The sequence below is a fragment of the Haemaphysalis longicornis genome, unplaced genomic scaffold (assembly GCF_048455015.1).
Source record: "Haemaphysalis longicornis isolate Haplotype H1 unplaced genomic scaffold, Haemaphysalis longicornis Haplotype H1 scaffold_4, whole genome shotgun sequence".
Lineage (NCBI taxonomy): Eukaryota > Metazoa > Arthropoda > Arachnida > Ixodida > Ixodidae > Haemaphysalis > Haemaphysalis longicornis.
In genome coordinates, this window is record NW_027526361.1 from 111482235 (window position 1) to 111500974 (window position 18740).

Consider the following 18740-nt stretch of genomic DNA (forward strand, 5'->3'; position numbering starts at 1 on the left):
AATTTTAGCCTCAGGGCAGTCAATATGACCTATACCTAGCCGCTTGAGAATATGGGCTCCAGTGGGAGTTTTAGACAAACGGACGACCTGATTCGAAAGGTGGGTTTCGATAAGCTCCTCTGCAGTATTGTGCACACCAAGGCCTTCGAATCTGGCAGTGGGCGTGTTAAGGGGGAGGGGCAGGGCAGATTTGTATGCCCTTCGGATGAGCCGATTAACCTTATCTAATTCAGTGGCAGTCGGGTTCAGGTAGGGCAGGGAGTACGTGATCCTGCTGATAATAAAAGCTTTGATCAGCCGGATCCTCTCCTCTTCCTTGAGACCCCTGCGGCGGTTGGAGATTCGTCTGATGAGTCCTATAGTTTGAATAACATGTTGTTCCCATTTTCTGAGGAATTGTGTGTTAGACCGATTATTTTGGATAAGCATCCCCGAGATTTTAAGGGTAGAGACCTCTGGAATCGGGTTGTTTACTATATGAACTCCAATGTCGGGTGGTACCTTTGATCTCCTCTTTGACGGTAGCTGAAGGAGTTCCGACTGTTCAGAACGAGACAGCAGACAAAATCTTTTGGGGAAATTTCTACTTTATCTCATGGGCAGAGAACAGTAATTTTTGCTTTACGCTCTTTGCGAACCCTGATTCTAAGCACCGAATGCGATGGGTGACTTGGTTCTGAAAGCATTTCTAATTTAGAGAAAAGTTTAAAAAGTGTTGTAGATCTTTTTAACATTGAAAGAACAAAACACTTTGTTGCCTGTATGTGCGGCCCCTGATGGACGCAGAAGTGTAAGATTTGGCATAAATTGGTGAGGAGGCGTACTCTACAGGTGGTGCGTTAAATTTCAACCTTTGTAACTCTATTCAGGGTTCTTTAAGGCTATATCTCGTATCAAGACAGCCGCAACAAAAACTACGTCTTTACAACTACTGAATAACACTTTACACTTAGAGGATCTATATTTTGGTAACAGAAGTGATTGAAGGAACCTCTGATGTTAAATTACGGTTAGCTACATGCAAATACCGTGAATACCATGGTACCGATTACAACACTTTTTCTTACTTTCACTTCACAAAATGGTTCATGAAAAAGACTGTAAGATATATGATTCTATATTGGAAAAAAGCAGAATGTTTGGTTGAAAATGTTCAATATCAAATAAAAATACTTGCCCGCCCATCTTATGCCCTAAAAATGCCCCAGATGTTAACAGAGCGTGTATTGCTAAAGCGATCATATCTTCAATATTATCGCTTGCGGTTGTTTGGAATAATGGGTCCTACACTCTTACAAATCGCCGCAGGTGGGTTTCCCTACAACGCCCTAGAACGACCAATCATTGTGAACAAATATCCAAATTTGGCGAATTACAAAACCAAGCATGCGATTCCAACAAGAAATTGTGGTTGATTCCTCTGATAAGAATCGGTAAACACGAAAGTGAAATGCGTAGCGAAATATGCAGCTGTGCGTGATTTGTGAGTCGATGGCTGTCTTGTGGGTGTGCTTGGCGAGTGACATCGTGCTGGCGGAACGCTTCGCAAAGGTGTACTGGCGTCATTTCCGTGTCGGATATAACGTCAGTGAAATCTTGGTGTATGCCGGCAAAAACCACTTTAGTGTTAAAATATAAAACCTTAAAACGAACAACCCTAAGTATAACGTACTCTTTAAATCTAAAGGTTGCTTCCCAGCAAGAAGACCCTGTGTACAGAAGTGAACCCTTTACAGGCCACTTGCTTCGTTGTACTGACGTCATTCCCGTGAGGGATGTGACGTCACTCAAACGTTTGTGTATCCCGTAATAAAACACTTTCGTGTTAAAATAGTACCTTCGCTGTGACAAATGGGCCAATGCATGCCTTTCGCTGTTGTCACAGCGCAGATACTATTTTTTGTTCTAATCTAATGCTGGACTTTGTCATTCGCCAAGTTTGCACATTTGGTCACGATGATTGGTCCTTCTGGAGTGTTGTGGTTAAGCCCATCTGCGGCTATTTTTAAGAGAGTAGCGGACACTTCCAAGTTGTCAGTATCGTGCAGCTTATACTTGGGTTTAAACTGACCTACGGTGCATCAACCTCACCTTCTTTGGCAAGCAACATGGTATTTGGCTTTAGGGGACCGGGCCAAAATATTCCCAAGAACACATCAGAACCAGTCCTGCATGCAGCAAAAATTTTTTTTTAAATTAAACGCGCTTTCAGTAACACGACTAGCTCAGAAACTATGAATTCAGAATGACATATTTACTTACATCCCCCGGAAGGTGTAATATCGTCGAAATCGAACTAAAGAACTATTTATATATGTCACCACATCATGTCTACATTTGTGTGCTTCAAGGGCGGTTGACACGTTGTAGGTCCAAATGACATCTGTTGTGTTCATGAACTGTAAAAAAACGGTAAGGTTTTCTTTACCTACTTGTTACATGGCCACGTGCAGAAAATTAGGTCTTGTGACGGCTGTTCTTAGGGCTATTGGTTATGCAAGCATTCGAGAGGATAACTTCACGTTAAGTAAATGCCAGAAAGTATTTTGAATGACAATATTAAAAATCTTTTTAGTGTGTCGCAATGGAAAGACGCTGTCAGTAACGCAAGGGATCACCCACTCCACGTATAGTGTTTTTTTTCTCTGTGCACCAAAAAATACTTACGCTGGTTTGACCATCCGCTGTTTTATATGTGGGAGAACATTTCAACACAACGAGGCAGACAACATTCAACTCTTGCTTATGTCATTATTAAAACCATTCATTCATCACTGTCACTTCCTGATTGATTGATTGATTGATTGATTGATTGATTGATTGATTGATTGATTGATTGATTGATTGATTGATTGATTGATTGATTGATTGATTGATTGATTGATTGATTGATTGATTGACTGACTGATTGATTGATTGATTGATTGATTGATTGATTGATTGATTGATTGATTGATTGATTGATTGATTGACTGACTGACTGATTGATTGATTGATTGATTGATTGATTGATTGATTGATTGATTGATTGATTGATTGATTGATTGATTGATTGATTGATTGATTGATTGATTGATTGATTGCGAGGTTCAACGTGCCGACGCTAATCAGGTGAGGAGGCGCGTCTTTGTGGAGGTCTCCGGATTACTTTGGACCGTGCACCTGGCGATCTTTCACGGGTATCGGAATCTCGAGCACACGGGCATTTTCGCGTTTGTCGCCTCCATCAGAAAAATAGCCGCCGCGGCCGGGAAGCGAACCCACTGTAATTTTTCCCTGAGAGACAAGATGCGTCTATTCCCAATTGCAAATTCCATCAAGGCTCAACGTAAAAATTGTGACAGACATGTTGACCAACCACAATAAGGGTTCATTTGAAAAACAATTAGGCGCAGATTATGTTAAGATGGCGTTTGGTGTAACAAAATGTGTCTGGTGATTGTTAGCAACTTGTGCAGTGACGCAAATGTAACGGTAAAAAAAATGAACGCCTTCAGAGGTTGAGAATAGAAAACAGAAGTACAGCAAACCGAGCTAGTTGATAAGGAAATATTTTGAACCAAAACAAATGGGGACGTAGTAATCGCCTGTTCTGTCTTTCTTTCTGTGTACGTTTCCGGTTAGCGCTATTTAAAACAGAAAACCGAGGGGCATGGGGATAGCAGGAATAGGCTGCCGTGATGGTAGGCAGGCCACGGGATGAAAAGCTTGCTGGCTAAAGCCACGATTGGAAAAAATATACCGGGGTAATGCAACAAAGCAGATTTCATTCCGCAGCAATTGTGTTGGTGATAGCAGTTGTGACATGAAGACCATAACTACGACAGTGTGTGCTTCGAACAAATTGTAAAAGCTGTTTGTTTCAGTAGAAAAGCAGTTGCCATAATCTTGCTACATTGGAGCCATGCTTGTTCAATTAGTATTTTTGTTTTATAAGTTTAACATCAGAACGTTCATATCGTGGCCCTCATGCCCATGATTACCCGCTTTTGTGTACTAAGAGAGCTTCCCTTAGCCCAGCGGCAGAAGACCATTCTTCAGGGTATCTTTCCTTTTTACGGAACGGGCTTAAACAGCCCTTGTTTCCACGGTGCTTTCGTGTTCCTCTCGCGCACAGGACGGTGATCTACCGCGTGCGGTGAAGCCAACGGGTATACGCGGTTCACCAATCCTGCGGGAGCGCATCTGTAACGCTACTCGGCTGCTTTAAATGGACACTAAAGTGAATATATCAAGCTCCTGTTGTTGCTTGCACTGCGTAGACTGGCTCAACTAAACACACTTTTCATCGTTTATCCGGACGATCAGGCGGTATTTATTTTGCAAAGGCTGTAAGAAGAATAACTACCACGCGGAGTTTGCGGCGACCGCACCAACTAACAAAAGTGACGTCAGTGAAAGATGCTACATGATTGGGCGATGTCCAAGCTTCGCAGCCAATGGTCGGATCGTTTGTAGCTCGAGCGCGGAAGCTCCGACGTCCGATCTGAGTGGCTAGAAACCGCGGCGTAGAGGGGACATGGTGCGAACTCCTCGGAGCCAATACCCTTTAAAGGAGCACCATCCCGTGAATCAGACACTCGGCAATGGCGACAGCTATAGCGCCTAATCTTCTCTGAAATCTTGCCGCATGTTTGTCGAAAGAACCCCTTTTCATTGTATAACTGTCACTACTGCCCAGTTCTGAGGTTTTGCTGTGTTTCTCTTACCGTGAGCTGTCGAATACCCGAACATGTAAAAAAACAAGTCTGAAAGCGTGTCACACACCCCTTTAGCCCGCTCGCGCAAACAATGGAGGCGCGACAACAGTTATTTATATTTGCAGGGTGGCGGCCCGTGCGTGTGGCGAAGTTGCTGGAGCGACTGAGAGTTCACAGGGGCGCACGAGTACGTTTGAAACACAATACTGTTACTGCATGCACAAGACGGAGAGATTACGTAGGGGCCGACAACGCTTGACAAAAAGAAAGAAGAAAATCTTTACGTGGACATCGGCTTTGTGCGCGCAGGCACTAAGCCGGGAGAGGACGAACAATGGTCGCACATGCGCGCTCGGCGGCTCACGCTCGGCTTTAACTAGGCAAAAGACAACCCCATCAAAAAACCCAAATCCACAATGAGGGGAACACAGAGACACTCTCCGTGGAGGCCTACCTTTTTGGCATTGTCCCGCTACGGCGGACAGTCGCGTTACGGCGAAGAGTGTATTACGGTTGAGGGTCGCAACACGGCGGAGAGTATCCCTACTGCGAAAAGTGCGTTACGGCTGGACGTCGCACCACGGCGGGGAGTCTCACTACGGCGAAAAGTGCGTTACGGCTGGACGTCACAACACGGCGGAAGGGGGACAGTTTCAGCCGCTCAGCCGCTGAAATTATCTGCAGCTAGTTTCGTTCAGCATTGCCGCAGGTGTGCGTTACGTGCAAGAGCCTGCATACATATGCTGACGTGTTTTTCCCGCATTTTCTTTGTTTTCGGGCACTTGTTTTCTTTTTTGTTTGTTACTTGGTAGCTCTCAAGCATATATATTCCACGTTTTTGTATTGCAACCAAAGCGGGGTCCGGACAGTTTATCGAACGCCGTTTTATCGACGGACAGTTTATCGACGCCATTTTATCGAAAATGTTTACTCAGTTTTTTTTTCATTTCCGAAAATTTGCAGTATTTTTTTTTTAGTTTCCTCTATGTCTCCACTGCGGGTCCTTATTATTTGCCAGGATATGTTGTATGTAAAGTTCACCCTTTTTATTTCCTGCATGCTTTTAATTGCAGAGCATTTCAGTAACTGACGATGTCACCCGCGTTGACGTCCGTAGTCGTAGTGCGCACCTCCCCTACACTATATAAAAAAATACTACCCGGTGCCTGGTTTCGATCCCTCGACCCTGCGGGCAGAACGCAATGTACATGGTGCTCTACCCACTGCGCCACGAAGCCGGCACGAAATGGGAGGCTACGAACGCGCCTTATATCCTTGACTCATTCAAACTACGTCAAGAAGCTGCTGATACAACGCATTCACTACCACCAACTCCCCAAACACTAAACGTTAACGCAATACACCCACCCCCTATGCGCCGCATTTACTCGAGTCCCCCTCGCGGGGAGATGGGCCCAATTACGATTGCAGTGCAACGCCGGCACGTGCGGGGAGAAAAGAACAAAGAGAACAGAACTCCCGCTGGCGCAGTTTCAGGCAGGGGGCGCGCGAGCACTGCGAAGGCGGGGAATTTGAATTGCATGGGGTGGTAGCAGTAAGCGGATAACGGCGGTACAGGCCACTATGGCGAATCACTGCTCTGCATTTCCGACAGCTTTCACATTGAGTGGAACGGCTTCTAATTTTATTGTTTTGGGGGTGCGAAAGCTTCTCTCCGTCAATTTTTTTGTTCGGTTGATTGTGCAGGTGGAACTGTTATAATGATTATCGGTCTCCGTTACCACATCATTCTAGTGCATAGGCTATAATGTTCTGATATGCTTCTTAGTTTTTCATACTCCAGTTTTGTATAGGCACATAATTATTTTGCCGTGTGTGTTTATGTAAGTAAGGCACTCCCAGGCACTGGTGAAACTTCGCCGCCGTGGCGCAAGGGCTAAAGCGCTGTTAGTGGCTCTCCGCTGTGCTGCTGAGCCCAAGGTCGTGGGTTCGATCCCGGCCGAGATGGCCGATTTTCAGATGAAGGCGAAAAGCGAGAACCCACGTGTGTGGGGACTTCGGCGCACGTCAAAGATTCTGAAGTGCTCAAAATTAATCCGGAGCCCTCAACTACGCGCGCCTCATAGCTGAGGTCTTGCTTTGACTAGTTAAACCCCATAATCAATCAAATCAGCGCTGGTGCGTCCAATGTCGCAACTTAAATCCGGACAGCTACTAAAACCCTCCTCCGATTTCTGCATGTCCAGCTCTTAATATGCAGGGTGTTTATTTCTAGCGGGTTACCAAGCCTTGCCTTACTGTTCTCAAGGACTTCATTAATTAAAACTAAAAAGGAAAAAATGGCTCAAATTCAAACTGAGAAGGTGGTGGGACTGCCAAGCTGTCAAGGACGCCCACAACGATTACCCTTGCGAAGTCACTTGAATTCTCATACGTGACCCTACAAAGAGTGAAACCAGAGACCATGGCAGCCTGATCACGTGATGCTGAGCGTCGGTGCAACGTGTATATTTTGTGATACCAGTCTTAATACACCGAACACAACGAATGAATATTGTGCACAGGGTTAGGGTTTGTAATATAGTGGCAACTATTGCAATACAAAAAATTGGAATATACATCCTTCAGGGCTATCAACGAACATGCAAAAAATAAAAAAAGTTATAAAGTACACGTACCCGAGATCAACGAAGGGGATGGAAAGACGCCTTAACATATATATGCAGGTGGCTGCACATAATGCACGGTCGAGACAATGTCGAATGAAACAAGTTGCATATTAGGTTAGTGCAAAGACCAGTTAAGCGAAATAAACACTGAAAATTACAGTGAAAGCCAAAAAATCCAACTTTCGATAAAAAGGACGAAGGTGGTTCAATAAAATGGCATTTCATAAAAGGGCGTTCAATAAAACGGGCATTTCTTCGATAAAACGGTGTTCGATAAAACGGTGTTTGGTAAACTGTCCGGGAACCAATAAAAGCCACTATGACATCAACCCTAACCCCGCGCGCAACATCCATTAGTTGTGTTCTTCGGTGTCTATAGATGGCTATTGTCAAACATACACCTTGTGGCAGAAGCCGCCAACGCCAGAGGACCCGCCGTGGTGGCTCAGTGGCTAAGGCGTTGCGCTGCTGAGCACGAGGTCGCGGGTTCGCTTCCCGGCCGCGGCGGCCGCTTTTCTGATGGAGGCGAAAAGCAAAAACGCCCGTGTGTACGAGATTTCGGCGCACGTTAAAGATCCCCAGGTGGTCAAAATTAATGTGGAGCCCTCCACTACGGCGCGCCTCATCGCCTGCACGGCGTCGGCGCGTTAAACCCTACAATCAAAATAAAAAATCATAACCAACGCCAGAGGCTGCCAACGGAAAAAAAACGAGCAATCGTTGCACAAGAAAACATCATGCGCATTTGCCTGAATCGCCGACAAATGCCGGTTACAGATTTCGCAAGAGCGATACGATTGCCTGTAAGATTGTCTGTTTGAAAGATTGACTGAAAGATTGAATGCTTGAGTGTTTTATCTGTCCATTTTTCGCCCATCCTGTCCATTTGTTAACCACTCATTTGCGAAAGAATGCGAAAATAGCATGCATCAGTAGAACACAAATGTTAAAAACAGTATGTAAACGCGCAACAGAAAAAAGAGGAAAATGAATAAAACAAAAGTCTAAGAACAATTATCACACTAAGAAGCAAGTACACTAAAAAAGGACAATTATACAATGGCAATCCATTCGCAAAATGGGATATGAATGCCATATTCACAAAACGAACACGTAATACTGCATTTAAAATTCAATCAAACGTTAAGTGTTTACCAACAACGATTTAGTATTTATTTAAAAACGCAAGCGAATTAGAAGATTTGAATAAGGTATTGTCGAATTCCAAAACGAAATGGTGAAGAATTTAATCACATGTTTGCCGTAGTTAGTGTGTATACATAAAAGTAGCAAATTACCGCGCTAAGCAAAGCGCGTTGAATTCGGATACCGATGATGTAGCCATAACGTTGATGTAAAGGTAGAACACGAAGCGTATAGAACAATGGGGGAGATTATGCTTGCAGGTGGGAAAATGTAATAATGCCCAGCACTTGTTTCTGCAGTGTTCTTAACTGTCGATGTGGGTATCATGGGTATCGGCCCAGAGAGAAATGCATTAATTTACGTGATTGTGGACAAAAACTTAATACATGGTTGGGAGTGTATAAGAGTTGAAGTATGGCTAACTCTTAGTAAACTCTGATGCCAAATCAAACTTTCTTTGATATGGAAAGTACGTGCTCACAAAATTTAAGGGAGAATCGACCATCACACCTCCCCCCACCTGAAAACTAAAGGGAGTGGATGGCTAAAACTTCTATTGAGGGAACTGAAAAGCAAAAGGCACGTTTTAGGTACGTTAAGATAATTTCTTAAGGAGACACAATTGTCGAAAGGAAAACAGGTCTGCCTGGAGCATTCCGATCAAGGCACAGCTATTTTGATTGACGTTAAACACGGTGGTGCCGTCTACACGCAGTATGCATTGAGGAAGTAAAACAGACAGGAAGATCATTTGCGAAAATTAAAAAGAGCAATGGGCCTAAGATCGAGCCTTGAGGAACTCCTCTGTTAATTGTGACAGGGTATGATGTTGATGCAGAAATTAAAACGGTCTGTTGCCTGATTAGTAGACGGCTTCATATCGAAGTTATGGCAGGACTGGTTATCCCATAACACTCAAGCTATATTAAAAGAACGTCATGGCCCCTGGTGTCAAATGCTGTCTAGAAGTCTATGAAAACAGCAACAGGAACGTCACCGTGGTCAATGAACGGTTTAATTTTGTCTGTTAGACACACAGTCATAATGATAGTAGATAGTACAGCACGAAAACCAAACTGAGAAAGGGGGATCAAGCGGATTTTTTTAAGATGGCGGGAAAGACTGGTCTCAGTGAGTTTTTTTTTTCAATTTTATCTGAGAAGAGAAGAATAGATATGGGGCGATAATTATCTATAAACCCCGCGAGACCTTTTTTTGAGTACAGGAATAATGCTGGCTACTTCCAATGCCTCTACAAATAATGCGTATATAAAAATTAAACGCATGTTTAACTCTACCACCACCTTCAGCAATAAAAAATAAACACGGAAAACACTCAAAAAATAAAACAAGTGCCGGAAAACAATGAAAATGTGGGAAAGACGCGTCAACATATTTACGAAGGCTCTTGTACGTAACGCACAGCTGCGACATTGCTGAATGAAACTAGCTGCAGATCATTTGAACGGCTGAACGGCTGAAACAGTCCCCCTTTCGCTGCGTCGCGACGTTCAGCCGTAACGCATTTTTCGCCGTAGTGAGACTCTCCGCCGTGTTGAGGCGTTCAGCCATAACGCACTTTTCGCCGTAGTGAGACTCTCCGCCGTGTTGCGAAGTTCAGCCGTAACGCACTTTTCACCGTAGTGAGACTCTCCTCCGTGTTGCGACGTTCAGCCGTAACGCACTTTTCGCCTTAGTGTGACTGTACGCCGTGTTGCGACGCTCAGCCGTAACGCACTTTTCGCCGTACTGAGACTGAACGCCGTGTTGCGACGCTCAGTCGAAATGCACTCTTCGCCGTAATGCGACTGCCCGCCGTAGTGAGATAGAACTTTTTGCCAAGAAATAAAAATCAAATACTCAAATACTCAAACATGCCGCTTGGTGGTGCCCTTATATGAATATGCTGGATGAAAATATCCATTCTCGGGAGCGCAGTACCCAAATAACTGCTTGCGGTTTTAGGAATATAATTACAACACCTATGTGCGTAAAACCGGCTGGCCATACCAGTCTCGATCTTTTCATCATTAATCAAGGCATTAAAATACACACTACCCGCACAATACGTTATGACGTAAGTGCCGGTTGCTCTAATGTTATTGCCTATCTGAAAGCCACTACACGCAATGATGGTCTACTTCACACGAGGTACGGACTCTTACCCAGTACAAATATGAATTACTTCAAAACGCGTATACTGAATAAAGATTGGTCGGAAGTTTGTGCCAACCATGACGTTAATGATTGTTTTTCTGAATGCTTGTCTATTTTTCGCTGCCATCGTAACGCCGGTTCATACGTCCACGCGAAAGAAAAAAGAAAATACGGAAGTCTTGAATTGGCCCTGGACATAAAAAAATGATTAACAAAAATCAGCTGCTGAAGATATTCACAAAACCGCCGGGTCCTCGCAAGCTAGCGGAATTTAAAGGAGCCATGAAGAGAAAACAAAAGTTTGTTTTATTCGAAAGATTAGGTGTTTCATAGTACCCCAAACGCTTTCCCGGAAGCAAATGATGCTTTATTCACTGAGAAATAAGGCAATTTAAGCCAAAATTTTAAATCTCCCGCTAAAATTGCACATTCCGTGACATGAACCATGGCGTCATACGAGCCGGTCCATGAAACAGATACTTAGTATGTCGACTCCATATAGCACCCACACTCAGGAGTCGACCGAGACGGCGGCCATTTTAAAAATACTAGTAAGACCTAGTGTACCCGAAGGCCTAGTCATGGAATCGCCTTATCCGGAGAACAAAACTCTCGCCGAGGAGCTCGGGCTGCATTTAACAACCTCACACCACTTGAACGCTCAATGCTTCGAAGTGCACGAGCGGCAAGAGTTGTGGGATACGCGGTGGACGGGAAAGCGACCATTCCGCGATAGCCACAACAGACGAACGCCCTGCCGTCGGCACCGCTGCCTCGTCAGCCCCGTCGCGACGGACGAATACAGACTGGTACGTATGTGCCGTATTTTTATTACGGTTAATAATAGTTCAATTTCAGTAGCAGTATCGCTTATGCCAGTTGGCCGGTGTCGTGTATGGAAAGCCGTTCGCGCGAGCTCTCTGCTTCGACCAGAGAGATACGAGCGTCAATGCGCGGTGTTTACGGCATTTTTTTTTCCCAAGGTCAGAGCGCTTTTACGGCGATTTGACGAAGTCGGCGACGAGCGCCAGCATGTCCCAGGAGTGAGCTAACGTAAGGGTCCCTGCCGTAATCACTTCCTCGGAAATGAAGCGAGCACACTCGTACTTCCTTTAGCTCTCTTTCTCCTCCGTTTGCAAAGTTCACAAAACGTAGCCACTTGCTTCGCCAAGGTTCGTCGTTGGGCAGCACATGAAAGGAGATCTTCTCACCGGGGATGTCGCACTCCCTCGACGATTTGCCCGTACTACATGGGCATTTCAAAACGTAGCAACGAAATTTCATTGTAAAGTACTCGAACAAACTGAAGTTTTCAGTGGTTGTAAACTGGAAACGAGCTCCTAACAATAGCAGCAAGCCAACACCATTCCGAAACTGCGACGACTGTCACTATCTCGTCGCTGCTTGCTGTTCCTTACTCCCCTCGTTTCTATTTTTACCTTTGCTGGTTGGCGATATGACGGCCAACCTCCTGTGAAGGGATTACGATACCAAGCAAGGTCGCGGCTGTGCGTGCTGGGGGCAGCGGCTGTGCGTGCTGCCCTTAAGAGCCTCGAACCCGAAAATTTGTCTGCGCGATGGCGAGATGTCGAGCTCGGCCGGCGGTAGTTTCGTACGCATTGGCGCACACGCTTGCGTGTTCGTTCGGAACTTCAACCGTTTACTCCACCGTTCTTTGTCATAAAAAGAATGTGCAGTATGTTTCACGGGCATTTAGCTCGCTATGCAAACTGTAAGCCCTGCCTAACATGCGTTTGCTTTTGCCGGCTTCCGCCAATCGCAGAGCATTCTTGAGTGACATCATAGGTTCTGTTGCGGAAAATGAGCTGGTGGGTCGCATGGTCATTTCCTTTTTTCCTAATTATGTAGCTTATTTGAGCGAAGTTTGCGTTATAAGTGGTGTCGTTATGGTTCTAACGAGGCAATCTTTCGAATGAACCAAACTTCTGTTTTCTCTTCATGGCTCCTTTAAGAAGTACAAAATAAGCTCAACACTGCATTTAAAAAAAATTAGCAGTAGCTTTGCTCGCCCTCATAAATATTGTTAGAAACATTGAATTCAATGTTTGTTGACAAAAGTCGACAAAAGCTACCAACATTGAGTAGACTGTCTACTTACTCTCTATGGACTTTCTAGTAACAGCCTACCAACTTTTTGTCAACCATTGGCCGCCGTGTTTGAACTGAAACATTTCTATAAACTTTTTCTACACAGTTTTGTGTAGACTTTATACTCAATCAATGTTGCTAACCGAAGCGTTTTTTACAGGATATCCAAAATGTGATGCAGTGAGAAAAGCCAACCATTGGTAGACCGTGCTTTCAATACAGCTTAATTGAAGGTCATTATTATTCCTCTTTAAAAGATCGTGTAGTGGCAGAAAAAATAAAAAAATGAAACAAACAGGTTAGGTTAATCGGGTTCTTCAAAGGACACGCATTCACATTTTTCGGTGGCATACATTCACCCGCTCACTTTATGAAATCTATACCTATAAAAAGAAATGCCCGACTGACTGACTGACTGACTGACTGACTGACTGACTGACTGACTGACTGACTGACTGACTGACTGACTGACTGACTGACTGACTCATCAACGCCCAGCCAAAACTGCTAGATCTAGAGACTTGAAATTTCGCGAGTTGATTTGCGTCATGAAGTAGGTGCTCACTAAGGCGGGTTTTTCAAAAATTGCACTCCTTACCCAGGAAAAGGGCGAAATTGTGGTTTCGCGAATTCCTGATTTTCTTGGTCACCCATTCACATATCAAAGCGCTTTTTGCTGGTATATGTAGCCCTTAAAGGGACCCTGCAACACTCTTCGTGCAGTGCAAGTAAACCTGCGCGACGTTTATATTACACTTCCAGGAACACCCGACCCAAATATTACACGTGCACGTGAAGCTGTAAGCGCGCAAATCGCCGTGAAAGACGCAAAAAAAACCAACCGAGCTCTCTTCAATTCTCCTCATTATGCACCCCTGGCATGGCCTCTGCGACGTCAATCGGGCCATGGCTGTCCTGGCTGTCCTATTGGCTGTTGCTGATCAACTTCGCGGCGCTGTGTATGAACCTCTTCTATGTCTGAACCTGTCCACATGCTTTTGGTGTTTATTTTGTTTTGAGTGCTCGTGGAGTTTGAGTGACGAACTAAATATTCCACTTTCAACGAGCCCACTCGACAACAAACGTTTATTGCTCCAAAAACGCCCTACCAGCCTGAGCGCTCGCTTGCGAGCAGGCCACCATGCCTGCTTTTTTGTGGCACCAGACCGGAAATAGACCCGTCCACGTTGCGAGGGAAAAGGACGAAACTCCCCGGCCTGTGACATATCGAAGGCCGCCGAACAGAACGCCGCGCGCCGCCACCCTCTCCGGGAGAGAGCGCGCCGCTTTCGTTGCGTTGTCCGCGGTTGAGTTGAGAGGGAACATTTATGCGCGATTTTTCTTCGAGCGTAGTTTCGGTGATAGTGAACCGATTTTCATAATTATTGCGGGTGGAGATTGCTGGGACAATAGACTTTACCCCAAAATACATTCCGAGTAGTCGATGGTAAGTGTTGCAGGATCCCTTTAAGAATATGTAAAAAGTAGTTTTTGTATTTCGCCCTAACTTACACTAGCGAGTTGATTCCGCATACCGGAAATAAAATGGTGTTCCTAAAGATTCTCACATAAATCTTTCACCGATTCAGTTATCCAACTGATTTTTGCTAGCATATGTTACTCATACAAATTCACAGAAACCTTTTTAAGGATTTCGCCCTGCGACGCCGCTAAAAGGGCCAAATTGTTTTTTACAAATGACACGGCTGATGAGCCAGAAAGGCCTAACAGGTTATGTACACGTCTAGCCAAACTCTCTTTCAAACGGCTACAGATTGCAAGGGCACATTCTTATTACGGTGTTGGAGGTCAATATTTCTGAAAATTTTAAAAATTCCGCCAAGGAGAGAGTTAAACTCGGTAAAATAGTTTTTCAGATATTAATTGTTTTACCGTCCGCCTTTTGAGATATTGAATTGGTTTTTGTTGAGGTAGGCAACTTACTCACGTATCTAAACACTGTTCTACAACATTTTTCAATGACACCCTCCCATTAGAGGCAAGCAGGATTTCGGGAAAACACTGTGTTTTTACACATTCGTAAATAACCACACGACCAGTTGATATCTCCCATTCGTTTTTTTAAGTGCGAAGCACTTCTTAGTCGGGCCTACTCCTGCTTCCACCGCCGTCCTCCGTCCGCAACCTAGCAACGGAGCTAGCTACCGTGCCTAGCAACGGCGCCGGATTTCCGACGCATGAGGGCGCTCGCATAGCGCCTCCTCTCCCCCCTCGCCTACTCTCCTAAAGCCCCTTTACTACTCTCCAGCTCGCAACACCCTCTCTCGGCGCGCCAGCCAGGCCACTACACTATATAAAAGAAAAAACAGCATCCGGCGCCAGGTTTCGATCCGAGGACTTTGCGGCCGCAGCGCGACGCTCTACCGACTAAGCCACGGACGCGACTTTTTTTTTTTTTCTTTAATGCATGGAAATGTTAGAAAACTTCAAAAGACGAGACACTTAACACACAATTTAAGCACTAACAGACAGTCGAACAAAGATCAAAACTCAGGCAAGCAAACGCACGCATCCAAAAGAGGCAGCCACTCTGGTGGATCACTCTGCGCAGCATAAACGCTCCGCACCAACGCCGCCTGTTCCAGAAAAATGCACTTGGTCGGCCTAGGGGGTTCCGCATGCCGATCAGTCATACGGCACTTCCACAAGCTAAACAATCCTAGGAGAACGAAAACGTCATATGGCACCCGATTAACATCTTCAAATGGCAGGAAGCGAATGGTGTACGGGGTGATGTCGATGTCCTTTTTTAGTGTCCGCTGCAAAACGTCCCAGAAGAACACAGCGTCCCGGCACAACACAAAACAATGATCAATTGTCTCTGGTTAATTACAGAGGCGACAATTGTCCGACCAAGGAATAGACATTCCTTTTTCGCGCAGCCATGTCTTAACTGGGAGTGTGGAAGAATGAAGCTTGAAGAAAAATGTTTTTGCATTTGGCGGGATACACATGCTCATTACGCGTTTTAAAACACTGCTTTTCTGGTGGCCTAAGTAAGGCTGTCGATAAACAGGCACCGGGAATAGACTTTCAATAAGAGTGTTCGTCATAGTTTTCCTTGACATGCTGAACAGATATTCCAAGGAAAACCGCGCGGTAAGAAAGTTAAATGACTCCACGCTGATATCAGTGTTAGTAACGCGCCTGATATCTTTAACGCATTCAAACTACGTCGTCAGCGGCGTGCGTTGGCGACTCAGCGGCGTTATAGCGGCTTGATAACTGCGTGGTGTACACGTGATACTACAAACCCACTAGTTCTGCATTCTCTCACGTGACTGCGCCTCCTCTCCCTTCACTCCGGTCGGCGCTTCCCAGCTGCGGTGCGCTGCGGTGCGGTGCGCTCCTCCTCTCGAACATACACGTTAATTCACCAAGATTTCCGCAGAGGGACAAACGAGGCGTGTTAAGCCGAACGTGATCACGAGGGGGTGTTAATGTAACTAACGGGCAAAATGCCACCAAACTTCAACAAACTCCCCCTCATAGCATCACCCCGTGCTTCGCACTTCCTCATACTCCCCTTCGGGGAAATGCGGGGGAATTTTTTTTATTGAGAATGCTGCCCATTTAATTGCCCAAAAACCACTTTCAGGATTTTGTCCTAACATGCGGATAACAAGGCCAGGTAGATTTTTTAATCTGCATCCTTTTGGACGTAAAATTCAGTTGAGTTTTCCCGCGTTCGCTTAGCGGTCGCCATCTGTTGACACCTTCGGCAACTACGCGTCTTCCGTAGGAGCCGGTGTCATATATCATGAATGTAAAAGAGAAGATGTACCAGTAAAGAGCGCAAAGGTTAGCCCTTGGTATTTGTTGGGACTTCCTGCAACTCCGCTCTCCCGTAGGGAGCCCATGTTACTTATGATAAAACTGTACCGATGAGCATCGTTCATATCTTCTCAGATAGCACTTCCTACGATTAAGAATACCCCTCACCCAGCCGGCCTCCATCATGTGTTTCCAGCGCAATCTTCTGCCGAATTCAAGTTGTGTTTGCAACCTGGCACTCTTCCTCATATCATATTAAGGGTGCAAGCAAACCAAGCTCCTTCTTCTTCCATCCACTTTTCCCAACCTTGAGCTCTGTAAGAACCTGGTGACTAACAGCGATCTTGATGTCCAGACAATACTTCCTCCAGAGCGAAGGCTGCCCACTCTTCACATGGCTTTCTGAAATTGGGAACCACTCCCACTTCGCCGGCTCAATAAAACTTTTTTCACTTACTGGCTGGCTCGCTCGAGCGCGCCATTTTGGTGCAATTTGTTAGCGAGAGTTGGAGTAAAACAAGAGTGCCAGTCGTTTCACATTACTACCACGCGCCTCCAGTTAGAGCCTATGTACTGACAGCAGGCAGGCGCTCCCGAGTGTGTACCACTTCCCAATTAAGTAGCCTAATATGGCGACTAAGAAATAAACGAACTTGTGTTATACCCGTTGCTGCCTCTAAGCCAAATAATTATGTTCCCTACTTTAATAAATTTAAAAGTGACAATAAACGCTGCGGCAGCTACAGGACTCGGCAACATTTAAAAACTAGAATTGGTTATCCGTGGTGACTGCAGGACTCAGCAACATATAAAAACTAGAATTGGTTATTCGTGACTGCGACGACAAATTTTCCATAAAACCTCGAAATTTGTAAATGTTTCATTATTACCGAGTTGTATACGAGCTGGAAAAATTTCACACATAGAAAACTTTTCTAATTTGGCACCACTCTTTTAAATTTCAAAATAACATTTTCCTCTAATTCTAAACCTCAGCAACAACGAAAAACGATACCTACCTTTTTCACGTTGCAAAAAAAACCTCGTCTCGAACTGCATCGATGTTTCAACAAAAAAGCACCGAAAACTAGAAGACACTTTAGCTGCCAGTACTTCATGTTACTCCTGTTTGAGAACCTAAAATGCTTAGCTACTCAGTTCTACGAATGTTTTGTATGCCAAGCCTCCGCAATGCAGCGAAAACAAACATATTTATGCTCTAAGCTGATTCCACTGGCCGACGCGGCGCGAACAATCGTTCGGAAAGAGGTAGGCACGCAGCCACGTGTGCGAGCGTCTGACGTGAGGGCAGCCGTGATTGAGTGGTGATGGATAGCAAAGAGAATAAAAGCCTGTTCTGTTTACTTCGTTTATTTTTTCTTCAAGGGCAAGGAGGATAAAAAAATCTTGTGCATAAAGTTTATCATATATGTCCTTAGATACTTTACGTCTGTTGCATCACTTGGCCCATATTACAATTATATATTTTTTGTGGCCCGTAAAGTTCACTAGAACACAAATTATGAACACTATAACATATGTTTCTCAACGGCTTGCCAGTATAGGTTACTTTGAAAACTACAACAACGATTCTGAACAGTAACAGAAATTGCTCAATGGCTTGCCAGTACAGGTTACACAGAAACTTGCGTGGCAGCAGTGCACAGCACTGCCTAACGCTGCTTGTATTTCGAAACAAGAAAAAAACGCATTCGAATTCCCCAGGGTGCACACACAAAATCTGTGAATGTTTAGGATACACGTCGACCCGAATGTTTTTTTTTTTTTCTACCCTTGCGCGTGAGTTGTACAAAAACCACATTAACCTGCTGTGACATTAACCTGCTTTGGGCAAAGTACGTGCACGAGGCAGTGTGAAAGTGTCTAAAATGACAAAATTGTAATTAACATGTAATTTGTTAATTAAGTGCGGTATCGTTTGAAATATTCTTGCGGAAAACAGCTTTGTCTCTGGGTGTCCGAGTACTATACGCCGTGTGGTTCTCTAGCCAGTTTGGCTCTTGACAAGCCATTTTTGTTACCGAAAAATGCATTCCAAGATCAATTTATATTGACGAGAGTAAAGCTGTTGTTTTAAAAACAATTATTGAAACCTTAATGCTTTTAATCATCTACAGTATAAGAACAAGCGTCCGCGTGCATAAAACCATTAAAACCTTTGCTTTGCTGAGGCCATACTTTT

General features: G+C 44.7%; 1 long non-coding RNA gene across 2 annotated transcripts in view; it reads right to left on the reverse strand.

Annotated features, from left to right (window-relative positions):
* LOC144180493 (uncharacterized) overlaps positions 1-17796 on the reverse strand; it is a 52555-nt gene extending 34759 nt beyond the window's left edge. Inside the window, exons 1-4 of one of the 2 annotated variants that reach the window (XR_013324439.1) lie at positions 17557-17796; positions 16706-16939; positions 2263-2399; positions 2092-2168 (exon numbers count right to left, since the gene is read on the reverse strand). This is a non-coding gene — a long non-coding RNA (uncharacterized LOC144180493). The remainder of the gene's footprint in view (positions 1-2091; positions 2169-2262; positions 2400-16705; positions 16940-17556) is intronic. The other variant, XR_013324438.1, reaches the window with a different exon arrangement.
* Positions 17797-18740: the final 944 nt, after the last annotated feature.